Below are 17,500 nucleotides of genomic sequence, written 5' to 3'. Positions count from 1 at the left end.
GTTTAATTTAAATGAAAGTAAGACAACGTTTAATTCAAATAAAAATAAGACAACGTTTAATTTGAATGAAAATTAGTCAACATTTAATTCGAATGAAAATAAGACAACGTTTAATTTGAATGAAAATTAAATGTTTAATTCGAATAAAAATAAGACAACGTTTAATTTGAATGAAATTAAGAAAACATTTAATTCGAATGAAAATATGACAACGTTTTATTCCAATGAAAATAAGGCAACGTTTAATTCAGGTGAAAATAAAACAACTTTTAATTTTAATGAAAATAAGACAACGTTTAATTTGAATGAAAATAAGACAACGTTTAATTCAAGTGAAAATAAGACAACTTTTAATTTGAATGAAAATAAGACAACGTTTAATTCGAATGAAAATAAGACAAAGTTTAATTCGAATGAAAATAAGACAACATTTAAGTCCAATGAATGAAAATAAGACAACGTTTAGTTCGAATGAAAATAAGACAACGTTTAGTTCGAATGAAAATAAGACAACGTTTAATTCGAATGAAAATAGGACAACGTTTAATTCCAATGAAAATAAGACTATGCTTTATTCGAATGAAAATAAGACAACGTTTACTTCGAATGAAAATAAGACAACGTTTAATTCGAATGAAAATAAGACAACGTTTACTTCGAATGAAAATAAGATAGGAAAACGCAAGAGTTCATATAATCAAAGAAACTTAAATGAAAATTAATTCTGGAAAATTCGCATGAAAAGGTTTTGAATGAAAATAGAATAAAAATAATGTCATGGAAGGACGGATGAACATAACCAAAAACGAATCATAATACAGTCAGGTAAAGATGAATGAAACCAAAGTCATGAAATATCAAATAAAATCAGTCACAAAAATCGAACAAAATTGCTTCAGGCTAAAAGGGACTAAACCATTACTAGGAAAAATTAATAATCGACGTAATCGATTAAAGCTGAATAAATTCGATTGATCAAAATCGAAGGAAATCAAAGACATGGAAAATCGAATGAAATAGAAAAATAACGAATTAAGTGAATAATTTAATAAAGGCAAAGACAAGAAACCTCGAATATTTAAGTTAGGAGAAATCAAATTGAACTCGAGTAACGAAAATTATAAAATGAAAAAAAAAAAAAAAATTACCAAAATATTTTTTTATTAACAAAGGATGAAAGACTAACGAATCAAGTGAATAATTGAATGAAGGCAAAGACGAGAAACCCCGAATATTTAAGTTAAAAGAAATCAAATTGAACTGGAGTTACGAAAACTATAAAATGAAAAAAAAAAAAATTATCAAAATATTTTTTCATTAAAAAAGGATGAAAGACTATAAATCATCTAATTACGAGAGACGTTAAAGCAACCAGGATCCTAACCAGCCACTCCTCAAGAAAAGATTCCAAGTAAGGAGAAGAATTAAGGCGAGCGTGACCCGGAGGATGTTGCCATCATCTCCACCATGTTTGTTTCCCTGTGTGTTTATTCATGTGCCCTTTTGATTTATAGTTTGAGAGGGCATCCGCAACTTGGCTCAAGTTGTGAGCCCATATGCATAAGAAAGAAAATAAACACTGCATATAAATTAATGTAGTTTTAACTAATATTTTATAAACAGTAATTATGGATAAAATATATTTTTCTACAGATTTATCAATTTATATATACAATATATATATATATATATATATATACATATATATACATATATATGTATATATACATATATATGTATATATATATATATATATATATATACATACACACACAAGACTAGATACATTATGGGATAGATCTATGGAGCGATAGATAGATATATAGACAGAGATAGATATAATATGGAGGAAAGCCTACTCTACTATAACCCAATGATATACAATAGTATTACGTATTAGATATATAATATGCACGAAAGCCTACTATACCATGACCCAATGATATACAATAGTATTACGTATTAGATATATAATATGCACGAATGCCTACTATACCATAACCCAATGATATACAAAAGTATTACGTATTAGATATATTAATATGCACGAAAGCCTACTATACCATAACCCAACGATATACAAAAGTATTATAATTATATATATATATATATATATATATATATATATATATATATATATATATATATATATATATATATATGCATAATATAATATATATATATATACTATAGAATATACAAAAGTATTACGTATTAGATAGAGAGATATAAGATGATATGCATGAAAGCCTACTCTTCCACATCCCTATAGTATAAAAGCATTACGTATTAGTATCCATGCATTACATTTTCGTGTCATTTACCCAGCACATATTCTTGAACATATGAATGTGCTTGCGCTCACGCACTCATGGAAAAAAAACCTAGATTTCGCAATCGAGCAGATCTGCTTCCAATGCGTTCTTCTTCTTCGCCGCAACCTAAAGAAGAGAAACTAATGGATCGGAGTGACCCGCTTCCACTAAGCATTTCACCTCGAGTGCAAGTTAATCCTTTCACGTCCGTGAATACGAAATACGGCCGTGTCCTCCACACACGATGGCCAACATCTGGCGGATGGGATGATATCAACTTGGTTCAGGTCAAGAGTATTTGATTGCGTTACATAAGCTGTGTGTAAATATATATATATATATATATATATGTGTGTGTGTGTGTGTGTGTGTGTGTGTATACAGAGAAGGATAGAATGATATATATCTACATGTATATAAAATTATATGTAAATAAATATATATATACACACATATATATATATACAAATATTTATATATATACAATATATATGTATGTGTACACACATATATATATATACAAATATTTATATATATACAATATATATGTATGTGTATATATATATATATATATATATTTATATATATATATGTATATATATATATATATATATATAATATATATATATATATATATATATATATATATATATATATATGCAAACGCACACACATACGAATGTATGGATATAGACGTACGTAAACAATCTAATATCAATATCTACCGACATACAACGGCAAGTGATCAAACTAAGACTCTTGGAAGATGGCTGAAAAGAATTATCAATAACAGCAAATTGAAAATGAATGTCAAAGAAATGTCTTATTACAATTTATCAATTTATCAAAAAAGTATAAATGAATAAATAATATATTGATACATGAAGCCCCCAAAAATTCAGTTAAAAATAGATAATCTCAACAGTGCCATTATACATCACTGGCACTCATTCAAATCGCTTTTACATTGCCTTCCCATAGTCACGACGCTGTAGATTTACGGATGTACAAACGGATCATATGTTATTTCAGTATTAGGAAATCTTTTTAAAAAAATCGTGATGTGCCACCGTTCCTCCTCTGATCTCCCTCTTGAATGCCGTTGGTATGGCGTCATTTCTTTATTTGGATCTCTTGTTGTGTTTATTTATTTCCTTATTTCCTTTCCTCACTGGGCTATTTTTCCCTATTGGAGCCCCTGGGTTTATAGCATCTTGCTTTTCTAATTAGGGTTGTAGCTTGGATAATAATAATAATAATAATAATAATAATAATAATAATAATAATAATAATAATAATAATATGAATAAAATACCCTGAAAACCAGTTTTTAAATCATAATCTGTAAGCACTAGACCGTGAACTTATTCCCATTATGAACAAGCGGTGTACTTTTATGAAAAAAAAGGATGCTTTACCTATCATTCCCTTTTCTGACCTATGACAAATTATTATATTCACCATTGTCATCATATTCGTAGGTATTAACGTTTTTATGGCTGGCTTCCAAAATATATAACTCGCTACTCTGAGTTTTTTAATTCAGCTGTTCTCATTTTTTTTTTTTTTTTATAATACTTCCATTACATGTACATATTATTGACACTCAGTATGGCAGTATTCAAGAACGCTTAATTTGATTATAATTTTCTGAATCTTATTTTACATAAAAATTCAGGATGAAAATTTCCAAATATCAATACTTAAAATTTGTCGTTAACTATACGTGTATTGACTCATCATCAAAATCAGTACAACATTATACCTAGAACTTGCATCAGTATTTTGCTGTAATCAACGTGAAAAAAATGCCTATTTCATATTTAATAAATACACAATAACCCCAGAAATTAAGGTACTAGACACAGCATTGTAACTTAAATTCACATTCGATGTAGGCAAAACTTACTTCAGAACATTAACTAATGTCATAAATCAGTCTGCGTCAGAGCACCTGCCAAATAATGATCATGCAAACAAGGTAACTGCTTATTAGGAAAATTATAATGACTGCTTAATTTTTACTAAACTAGATGAAAAAAACACCAATCATTACTAGTAGCATCAGTAAAATTAGAAGATTTTCAAGTTCGTACTCCTTTAATAACTTTATGAAAAAAATTTCAATCATTCCTTTTCGTAAGCCTATTGAAAATTGCAGATATACTTTTACCAATTACCTAATATAAAGAAAACACAATATGCATAATTGGAACCGAAAGAAGTAATATTGATAAATATAAAGACCAGAACTTTGAATATCTAGCATAAAACCTTTTCATAACCGATTTATGATTTTATTTTCTCTTAACAATACAACTAGAACACTAGACTTAGTCCAAAACTTTTACTTCAAAGGTCAGCAACGATTACATGAGTTCATGAGACCACAAAAAAAAAAAAAGTAAGTAAGTAAGTAAGTTTTAGTCTTCATCTCTGAACAAACAAAACGAATTTTTATAACAAAAAAAAAATATAGATTGATCAGTGGATTGGACATTAATCTTTTTATATCATTACTTGAACCAATATTCTTACAACATTATAACTCCTACACTTTTTTTATAGTTATAAAATATTTAGGCGAATTCTAACATTTTTATCCTCACAGCTTCAAGTAATTTATTATTTAGAAAAATATTCAAGGCAGTGAAAACCAAAAACATTTAAGGCAACAAAATTCACGGAAACCATATTGCAAATTTCTTGGCCAATTGAAACTTGCAATGTAATCTTTCTTAGTTGCAGGTCTATCTCATTTATAAAAACTAATAAAAATAATAAGTATTTAACAACCTTAAAAAAACTGTTGAAAACGAAATATTATGCTTCTGGCTTCATTGGAACTACTGCTAAATAGTTCTCTAGATGCACTACGGAAGCAGTTAAAAACGCATGGGTATTCTAGTGATAATTAAGTGTGCCTACCTAAATTACAGTATGTGATCTACAATTGATAAATTAAATTAAATGGGTCGTCTTCAACTACACTCAAACAGCCATGGATGCACTTGAAACTTTACTATAGTCCATTTCTTTTAGCAATGCATATTTGCACCGACTCGCGGCGGTGCCCTTTTAGCTCGGAAAAGTTTCGTGATCGCTGATTGGTTGGAATTATCTCGTCCAACCAATCAGCGATCCGGAAACTTTTCCGAGCTAAAAGGGTACCGCTGCGAGTCGGTGCAAATATGCAACGCTAAAAGAAATGGACTATAGTTACGTTTAGTGAAAAGCAGCAGACACCTGTATGAAGAAACTTCTGGGCAAAAATAAATGTCTAATTTGAGAGAGAGAGAGAGAGAGAGAGAGAGAGAGAGAGAGAGAGAGAGAGAGCTTGGCAATTTCATGCATGACGAGCGCACAGTTTGGCAGAATTTCTCAGTCCAGGCTGCTGTAAGAAATGCAAGACACGTGGAAATCATGGTCAGTCTCACGATTACGTGTGGCCCTCGCACGAAACAGAACATCTTCTCTAATGACCTTAAAGCTATAGTTTGGAGGATCATTAACCAAAGTTATAAAAAAAAAAAGGACTAGACTTCTTACGCAGGAAGTCATTACAACTATATTTCGCATGATGCAAATTTCCTATATGTCATAATTTTGTAATATAGCTGAAGGATTTTTTAAACTTTTAGAAATTTCTCTATAATTATAATCATCTCTTCTTAAGTAGTGTTTACGCTCTTAGGGTTTGGTCACTACCATCTCAAATGAATCAAATAATAAAGAGAGAGAGAGAGAGAGAGAGAGAGAGAGAGAGAGAGAGAGAGAGAGAGATATGCAAGAAATAACATAGACAATTATAATCTACATATCAAGATGGAGTGACAAACTTCATAACCAAGTACTATTTATGTAATGATAATAATACTAATACTAACAATAGCAATAGTAATAATAATACTAATAATATCAATAATAATAATAATAACAATAATAATAATAACAATAATAATAATAATAATAATAATAAAAATAATAATAATAATAACAATAATAATAATAATAATAATAATAATAATAATAATAATAACAACAACAACAATAATAAAAAGATGATTAAGTGGAGAAAACACATAATCAGATAGAATTAAAACAATAAATTTTCCATATTTTGCTGACATAATAAATCCAAAGAAAATATACCAGCTATTCTTGGCACAAATGGAGGAAAAAAAAAAAACCTTTTCATGCAATAGAACATGAACATTAAGCATCGTGAGGGACACCTGAGGAATATAAAAGTATGCCAGAACATATCATCCATCATTTCCACACATATTCCGGTATGATTTGCTGGGTCACGAAATTATTGCAATCACACGATTCACGTAGCTTACCAAGAGAGAGAGAGAGAGAGAGAGAGAGAGAGAGAGAGAGAGAGAGAGAGGGGGAGAGAGAGAGATTTTTCAGGCTATACAAAAGTCATAACGTGTGAGAAACTGATACCATTAAAACTAAAAAGGAAATAATCACCAGACTATAGAGAAATAAAACTTAATGTATTGTAATCTTAATCGTTGTAACGTAAAAGCTAATAGGTACAATATTATTATTATTATTATTAATAAATGCTATGCTACAACCCTAGTTGGAAAAGCAGGATGCTATAACCCCAGGGGTCCCAAACAGAGAGAGAGAGAGAGAGAGAGAGAGAGAGAGAGAGAGAGAGAGAGAGATTTCCAGACTGTACAAAGTCATAACGTGTGTGAGAGACTGATACCATTAAAACTAAAAAGGAAATAATCGCCAGACTATAGAGAAATAAAACTTAATGTATTGTCATCTTAATCGTTGTAACGTAAAAGCTAATAGGTAAAACATCATTATTGTTAATAAATGCTAGGCTACAACCCTAGTTGGAAAAGCAGGATGCTATAACCCCAGGGGTCTCAACAGGGATAAAAGCCAAGTGAGGAAAGGAAACAAGGAAAAATAAAATATTCTAAGAACAGTAACAACATTAAAATAAATATGTCCTATATAAACAATAAAAACTTTAACAAAACAAGAGGAAGAGAAACCATATGGAACAGTGTGCCCGATTGTACCCTCAAGAAAGAGAACTCTAACCCAAGACAGTGGAAGACCAAAGTACAGAGACTATGGTTTGATTTTGGAGTGTCCCTCTCCAAGAAGAGCTGCTCACCAAAGCTAAAAGCGTCTCTTCTTCCATTACCAACGGGAAAGTAAAGCCATTGCACAATTACAGTGCAGTAGTTAACCCCTTGAGAGAAGAATTGTTTGGTAATGTTAGTGTTGTTGGGTGTATGAGGACAGAGGACAATCTGTAAAGAATAGGCCAGACTATTCGGTGTCTGTGTAGGCTAAGGGAAAGAAAGAACCGTAACCAGAAAGAAGGATCCAATGTAGTACTGTCTGGCCAGTCAAAGGACCCTATAACTCTCTAGCGGTAGTATCTCAACGGGTGGCTGGTGCCCTGGCCAACCTACTACCTACTACATAGCAATTCTGAAGGGAAAGTACAGTACAATAAGCATCTCTACTGATATAATAATCTCTGAAACTGGCACTAATGACGATTTTTATTCTTTAACCATAACAGTGAATTAAATGTGAAATCGCATGATAATGCACCAGCTGCAATACCTTACATGCAATAATTTTGCAATCCAAAGACGGATATCGCCTTGCAGATTAGAAATATTACGGTATTTGACTTTTGATAAAATACAGTGACAGAAAATAATACTGTACATAAAATACAGTACAATGAAGCGAAAAGAGGCTATTACAATGACAGGATTTTTCATATTTTGTATTCAAGGACTAAAATCACACCCGATTGCTACTGGCATTTTATTGTATTTGTGCATAACATCTCTAATTTTGTTGTCACGAAGCCAGAAAACTTTATTTCAACTAAAACAATAACATATTTTCCTATAGAGAAAATGTTAGAATCCCTATCACATAAAAATGGTTGGCAGATAAGAATAAGAAAAAGAAAATATGTAGTAAATATGTATCAGATAAAAAGTTTTTCTTGATGAAATCATCCTCCCTATGAATTTCATTTATACGGTTTATTACTACAACAATAAGCTAAACTGCAAGTATAGTTGGAAAAAGCTGAGTGTACGAGCCCAAACGCCTCAAAAGTAAAAGCGGCGAATAAATCGAAAGTGAAAAATAAACTATTAAAGATGAATAACAAAGAAAAACAATTAATATAAACAGGAAGAAAACTCTAAAGACCAATAAAAGATAAACTATAAAATAAGAATAAAGTCAACCCACTCAACAAAAAGGCTTTACACATGAATCCAAATATAAATATTTACTCTTTGCTGGTTGGGAAAACATGTATAGAATAAACACAGCAACGTGAAAAACAGAGATTTGCAAATTTTAACTGACCTTACTGACCTTAAATAAATAAAAAGTCACCATTAGGTTACGTAAAAACAAGTCATGGAAAAGATTCGAGTCATCCTGATGCTGCTAACCAATACCAGTGTTCCTTAAACTTTATGCAATCCAGTAACACCCATAAGAACTAATGACAGGCTAAAATGCTGTCCTGGATGGCCTTAAATCTCCGCTTCAGTGATTACAAAATTAATTTTCAGAGAAAAAATCAGTAATGGAGGACACACTTATTAAAAATTCTTGCGATTCTGATTTTTTTTTTCTGACCGGCGTCAATGACCTCAGATGTCAGGATGCCTGAAAACTTTAAATCAATCAATCAATCTTGCGATTCTGAATAATAATATGAATATCAAAAGCATAACTAAATCTTAGAATTAGATCAATTGCTGGCATCGAGAAGTAATCAGAAGTCCAGAGAAATATTGAAATCAATCAGTTATGATAAAGGCCGAATAAATACTCAATATAAGTTTCTGAAATCTTTGAAGAGAAAAGAATTTACAGTACTCGACCCCTTGCATCTTGAATAAGCATCATACAGTACAATATATGCAATACTTAAAATAGATATAAATAAAATAGTAAAGGGTTCACTAGTATCTGTATGACTGTCACATACAAGTATAATAAAACCTTGCTGCTTCAAGATTTGATCAATAGCTTAGCGTCTTTTAAATATAAAGACAGTCACATAAAATATGAAGATAATCCTAGTACTAAAAAAAGTTATGAATAAAAATGAAAATAGAGAGTACTTGAATACACATCTACAGTATATACAGTCTCTATGTATATTATATATACAGTATATCACAGAAACACACATACATACTCACATTATATATATACACACAAACATACATACATATATATATATATATATATATATATGTTTGTGTGCATATATATATAATGTATGTATGTGTGTTTCTGTGATATACTGTATATATAATATATATAGAGACTGTATATACAGTCTCTATATATATTATATATACAGTATATCACAGAAACACACATACATACTCACATTATATATATACACACAAACATACATACATATATATATATATACATATATATATATATATATATATATATATATATATATATATGTTTGTGTGTATATATATATAATGTATGTATGTGTGTTTCTGTGATATACTGTATATATAATATATATAGAGACTGTATATACAGTCTCTATATATATTATATATACAGTATATCACAGAAACACACATACATACTAACATTATATATATACACACACAAACATACATACATACATACATATATATATATATATATATATATATATATATATATATATATATATATATATATATATATATGAAATAATATTTGTGGTCAAGTGGTAACAAACCTAACCTTGACAGCAAGCCCCACTACTCTCTCCCAAAACTGGGAAAGTTTATTTGAGCTAATTTTCAGACAGAACCAGTGAGACTCAGTAATCAATTCAATTACTAAATTATTTACATCTGGTTCTTAAAGGCTTTCAAATGCCGCTCATGAATGGCAGATACAAGGGACAGTGACATTGCCCTATCAAGCAGGACAATGCCCTAGAGACTGACAAAATAAATACATATGACCAGCGCCCAAGCCCCTCTCCACCCAAGCTAGGACTAAGGTGGGCCAGGCCATGGCTGCTGATGACTCAGCAGACAGACCTATAGGCTCCCCAAAATCCCCTAACCTTAGCTCACACGAATGGTGAGGTTGCAGCGACCGAAGGAACTAACGAGTTTGAGCGAGACTCGAACCAAGTCAGGCGAGTGGCGATCACCAGTCAGGGACGTTACCACATAGGCCATCACAACCGTGATATCAATGGGCTGAACCACGGCAACAACCTTATTACGAAATATTTACTAAAACCCAGAAGGCTTAAAAGTTTAGAATTCACTCTTTGAACGTAGTATATTACATGGAAACATAAACAATCTCGGGCGAGAGTATGTACAACCACACACACACATTATATATACATACATACATACATATATATATATATATATATATATATATATATACATACCGGTATATACACACAACCAAACCACACACAAATATATATATATATATATATATATATATACACACACACATATATATACACACACAAAACTTTAAAATACACATTGGCATCATAGCGTGTTATCCTTCCGGTTTTCGATAGGTCTTTTGAGTTAAAGTTGTTATTTCCACGTCCTTGTTTACCCTTCGAAGCCCCTTAACAGAGTTACTCCTAACACGTTCTCAAATCACTGCTTAGTCAACATATAAACAATGATTTAACGAACTGCACCCAAATCCATTCATAATTAGAACCATACTCTTCTTGCAAAATTTTTCTCTATTTTTCATAGACTTAATTTAATCTACTGGTAGCTCTTCGTTGTCTACGAAAAATATAATAACAAGGAAAAGAATATAGGAATAGGAAAACTTGTGAGACCTGCCTCTAAGGGAAGCCATAAAGGCCAGTCTCTTGAAGAAAAGAAAACTAAAGAAGGGGAATCCAAAGGGAAAATGCATTAAATTTCTGAAGTTGCAATAAGATTATTCTTTATATACGGCTCAGATTATTCCAGTTGAATATAATAGGATATTAGTTCCTATTGAATTAAAATCTTATAACGCTCGAACTTTACCATTCCATATTCCTTCTATTTCCTTAGATTACGCAACAAGATAAACAAAAGAAAAGCAAATACATATCAGTGATATGAGCCGCAAATGAAACAGCAAAACATGTTCTACTCTCACCACATTGCATTGGGTCACCCGAGCTGAAACGTCAATTAGGATTTGCTAATCAAAGTTTGACAGGTGTCTGTCTCCGTCGGTATGTATGTCTGAAGAAATGTTTTCACATTTTCAACTTCCTCAATGCTAATTGTCAATTGCAATCAAATATAACAGGAAACACTTCTAGGTAAAGAGAACTCTTTAGTATTTTCAAAGGTGGGTACATTCCGACCCATAACAGATGTATTACGAAAAAGCTTCTTTATACAGTGTATTTTCACGTCTATTCAAACCATGAGAGCCGAGCCAGAATAGGGCCAGCGTAGAAATTGCAAATAAAAATCGCAAGTTTTACACAGGAATATACTGTAAAAAATCTTCAAATGGTGTATTTTCAAGTTTACACACTATAACGGATATAATCCTTCCATTATATATATATAAAAAAATCTGTATCACCTTTTCATAATAAAATACATTTCCATCACACAATTCTCCCTTTACAAGAAGATTCCCGAACCTCTGGCCTTCTATTATTGAACTACACCAGTGTCCCATTGGCCTTCCATTATAAAATACTCCCCCCCCCCCATTGATATCTCATTATAAAAGATTAAGAAAATATATCAAAATACCTTAATAAACATCTTTCCGTTTTATTAAGCTTCTAGAAGAAACTCCATCATATTGGCATCAAATATTTCTTTAAAATAATATGAAAAATTTCATTAAAATTAAGGGAAATACAATTAGAGAAAAACTTCTCTCGGCCTATCTATCTACAAAAGAAACATACGTACATACACATGAACTGATTCCCAAGATAATTCATTAAAATTTCTCAAGAGATCCCCTCACTTGCAAAACACCAGTGAAAAGTTAGTTAGATACTAAATCCCCAACTCCATCGGGAGGTGATGTCAAAACACAAAAAGCGTGAAGATGAAAAGTCCATAATTCAGCTGTAAAGCAAAATGACCTCAATAAAAGTTCGGACGCGACCTGAATGAGATTGGTTCAAGGTCAAGTGGGAACCGCTTTAGAAAGAGAAAGTTACACTTTTTCTTCTCTCTTCTCCAATCAGCAACTTTTAAATTTCGAAGGTTAAGAACATGAAAAATTACTCGAAAGTGGAACACAAATAATAAACGAATATAATCAAACTGGGGTGTGTGTGCGCGTGTTCGGCAAACCTTGAAAAGCCTAAGCCAAATACATCCCTTAAATCCCTTAATGATCAGATATGGTCAGTCGTGAGAGGCAGATGAATCACGTCCATGACTTCAAACTCAAGAGAGGAATCTTAACCAAAATTATATAGGACAAAATGATGATATTAATGATGATGAGTTTAAGAGGGAGAACTATTAATTTAATCAAGATATTTTTGGGGGTTTAATTTACGGATCCTAAAAGATAGTTTCATTTCATTTGGGTATGGTGAATGTTTTAATCCTTGAGTATATATACATTTCCCTCGCAATTTTGATCTTTGTAGTAAAAAAAATTAATTTAATATCATTTCCTTTGTTAATAAACTTTAATCATATATTTCAATTCTTGACAACGATTACACGAGAAAATGAAAGAAAAAAATATTTACTAAACACTAACATTAGAGTACAAAACAGTGTTATCTACTTATTTGTAATAACACAATTCACTAGACACCAAGAAAGGTTAAAGGATTTGTATATATGTTTAAATGTTTAGAATTATCATAGTGAAGTTAAGAAAAAATTATTCTAGAAAGCATAATCACACAATTGCCCATTTTCCAGACGTCATCTATAACAAGTAAATTATTAATGATCAGTAAAATGATTATACAACTGAATGTGGGAGTAAAGGACTGTAAGGAAATATTAAGAAATTTAGAAAAAAAAAGCAAGCCCACTTTTAATAAGCTGAAAAAAAATTTCTCTCTCTCTCTCTCTCTCTCTCTCTCTCTCTCTCTCTCTCTCTCTCTCTCTCTCTCTCTCTCTCTCTCTCGTTTGAATAATTTGTTTGGACACCATTTTAATTAAAACAAAAATCAATTATTTTCTTAATATAAAACTTATTTTTTATATCTGTATTGTCAATATCCCATGAGGATACAAAGTTAAATATTTTAAAAATCTCAAGTTTGTCTGTTGACAAATTCTTTATAGTAGGTGAGTGAAACTAAAAAATTAAATGACATCATTATGTTAAATACTTTACACTCAACCAAATTATGTTTAATCTTTCAAAAGTATTCGTTAAAATTTTTTGCAGTCATTTAATTTTACTAGTTACGCCCATCTACTAAGGACATTTCATTCGCAGAGACAAATATTATAGGTTTTACTCCTTATGGTGGTAATAACTATAAAACATTACAAAAACAATTACAAAATGAGAATATTTACTTGAGAGTCAAAATTTAAATAGTTCCCAGACAATATATTCAATCTCTTGATTTATTCATCCTCATCGAGAGAGAGAGAGAGAGAGAGAGAGAGAGAGAGAGAGAGAGAGAGAGAGAGAGAGAGAGAGAGGAGAGAGAGAGAGAGAGATATTTCAACTGGACAATCAAGGTTGGACAGAGAATGAAAAGTCATAGAAGGGGGGGGGGGGGGAAGGAAAGCCGAAAGAGGGAAGTGATGACCCAAAGAAGCTGTGCTTTGGTGCGACCTTGGCGGAGACCTGACCCTCCAAAGCCACACGAACTGGGCTAACGAAGCTATCTAGTCCCCCAGCTCGTCATGGCGACGTGAGCTAGATTATCCGGGCGCTGCGAGTTTTATTATAAGGAAATCCGTCTGTCTCGATCAATCTTTCCCAGCTCGTGTCTTCTTTCGCACTAATAGGCCTCCTTTTTAGCAAACCGTGATTGCTTTTCTCGGATCCCGGATGGTACTAGTAACGGTTTCTGATGCTTGATCGTGCATTCGTTTTAATAGTACATGCTTTGCAACATTGAATGCGTGATCGATATATGTTGCCCTCTAGATGCTAATATAGATTCTGTTTTATTATTACCATCACTACTACTTTTGCTGCTTCTGCTGCTGGTGCTACTATCAATAATAATAATAATAATAATAATAATAATAATAATAATAATAATAATAATAATAATAATAATAATAATTATTATTATTATTATTATTATTATTATTATTATTATTATTATCATTATTATTATTATAATTATCATTATTCAATGGCAAAAGCCCTCCACTGGAGCCTGTGCAAGAAACATCAGTTACCTTGCAGTAATAAGTGGTGTGAGCACCAACCTGAGGGAATTATAGACAACGATCAGGCAAAGATTGACACAATCAAGAAGAAAGTATCACTCATTGATGTCGCAGTACCACGGGACTCCAGAGTTGAAGAGAAAGAGAGGGGAAAAAATGGATAAGTATCAAGACCTGAAAATAGAAATAAGAAGGATATGGGATATGCCAGTGAAAACTGTACCCATAATCATAAGAACAATTGGCACGATCCCAATATCCCGGAAAAGGTATCTAGAAAAACTAGAGGCTGAAGTAGCTCCAGGACTCATGCAGAAGACGCACATAAGAAAAGTGATGGACTCCTAAGGAGGCAGGATGCAACCAGGAACCCTACACTGTAAATACCACCCAGTCGAAAGACTGTGATAGAAAAATAATAATAATAATAATAATAATAATAATAATAATAATAATAATAATAATAATAATAACATTATTATTATTATCATTATAACGCAAAACTAAATCATTATAATATATATGCCTCGTAAAACTAAAATGTACCAAATATCCCCAAGACTTGTTCAATAACTACTAAAATTAGCATTCGCTGGTAACAACAACTACTGTTATCTCCAGAATCAGAACCATTTCTAACCTTATTTTTTTCTTGTTACACAATTCAGATCGTAACAAATTACAAAATTTCTCAGAAATCATGGTCAAGAAATTCCATCGCTCATGTAAATCACCGTTTGGTCCACGCATTATCGGAATGGTTGATCACTGCTGAACTCCATATGCTTTGCCATATAAGTTACGACAGTAAAATTCCGATCTACCATTCCTTCAACCAATCAACATTAGCAACACAAATTCCTATGATCATTTCTGAAACTTCAGACACAAATCACGAATCTCGTGGGGAGTAAAATTGGGTACAATGAAGTTCAGACAATGACAGTAAAATCAATCTCGTTGTATTTTATAAAATAGCACCTATGAAATAACAATGCACATCATATTAATCTTAAAGCTACTGCCGTCAGAAGGACTATATTATTCTTCATAATATATCACATGTAAATTAACTTTTTTTTTTATTTTTGGATAAATGTTTATCAAAAGCACAGACTCGACGTCGAACCTTTTCCATCACAAACCTGTTTTCCTTTTCGTACTCTCCCTTGGCTGATGTTAGGCGAAACACTTTCATCGTGTCATGTCTGAGAAAGCTTTGAAAAACAAAATGCTGTTCCTAGGCTGCATTGCCTCACCTCATGACAAGTGAACCAGGCCATTACCAATTTACTTTCATTCCTTTGCTCAGTTGATTTACGAGCCTTTTTAGGACTCACTATCCCGTACTGACTGCATGTTCAATAAAAGGCATGACTAGCTCTAGTTATTACTATAATTATTACTATCCAAGCTAAAACCCTACTTGGAAAAGAAAGATGCTATAAGCCCATAGGCTTTAACAGGAAAAATAGCCCAGTGAGGAAAGGAAATAAGGAAATATAGAATAGTGTGCCAGTGTACCGTCAAGCAAGATAACTCTAATCCAAGACAGTGGAAGACCATGGTATAGAGGCTATGACACTACCCACGACTAGACAACAAAGGTTTAATTTTGGAGTGTCCTTCTCCTCGAAGAGATGTTTACCATGGCTAAACGAGTCTCTACTAAGGTAAAAAGTAGCCACTGAACAACTGAAATGCAGCACTTAACCCCTTAAGTGAAGAAGATTTAGAATAGTGTATTGTATTGTATAGTCAAAGAAAGTCTGAGAGTCGCAAAATGGAGTTATAATGAAAAACAATGGGAAGGTAACGCGGTAAAAACTCATACACAAGGTATTGCAAAATTAATGCAAATACAAAAGAGAAAAATCATGCACAAGGTATTGCGAAAATAATGCAAATATAAAAACGATCAACCTATCAAAATGTACTCATATATATATGCTAAACCAGAAAAAACACCTACTATCAGGAGAGGTACTGTATACCTTCACCCTAAGTAAAAAAAAACTTTAATTCAAAAGTATGGAGTGTCACACGGGTTAAAACTTCCTCGATGACGAAAGTTTTCAGCGAGGACAAGTAACACGAGTATATTATATCTTCAAAAGGTGACTACTGGATTTGACTGAACTGGTTAACGTTAGCTCCTTCCATCTCTTGAATATTCTAATCAAAACCCTACGTTAGATTACCAACCATGCATTGTACAAATCTCTAAAACATATGTCGCTTTAGTCGAAACCCTGCCTCTGCCACAATATTTACGAGAACTGTATATAGTCAAACCAGTCCCAAATAAGGATGGATTGATTGGCAAATTTCCTAGTGTCACATTGATCATGGCCACTAACACAGACTCGGTTATGAATAAGAAGAGCGACTAAACAGGTTTGAAATTTAATATAATGAATATGTACCTTTGCCTCCGAGGGCATGCAGATGATGATGATGATGATGATTATGATGATGACCGAGAGCAAACAAATTAGATTAGTATCAAGCTATAATCCTTTTTCCCTCAAAACTTTCTGTTATAAATACAACAAAAGCATAATGTACACTTATTTCTTATGGGAATATTTAGCTATATTCATACAAATGTAAACAGCGTAAATAAAATTCCTTAGAATTTAGGTGAAATAATATTTTCTAAAATAACTTTTCAAGTAAGAACATCCTACTGAAATACTGTACATACATTCCAGATAATCATGACTAAGTACCTGGTAACAAACCTTTTAATTTATTTTGTACTTTTTAAATTCATAA

Source organism: Palaemon carinicauda, chromosome 27 (genome assembly GCF_036898095.1).
Source record: "Palaemon carinicauda isolate YSFRI2023 chromosome 27, ASM3689809v2, whole genome shotgun sequence".
Taxonomy (NCBI): domain Eukaryota; kingdom Metazoa; phylum Arthropoda; class Malacostraca; order Decapoda; family Palaemonidae; genus Palaemon; species Palaemon carinicauda.
Note: the sequence above shows the minus strand (reverse complement) of the source record.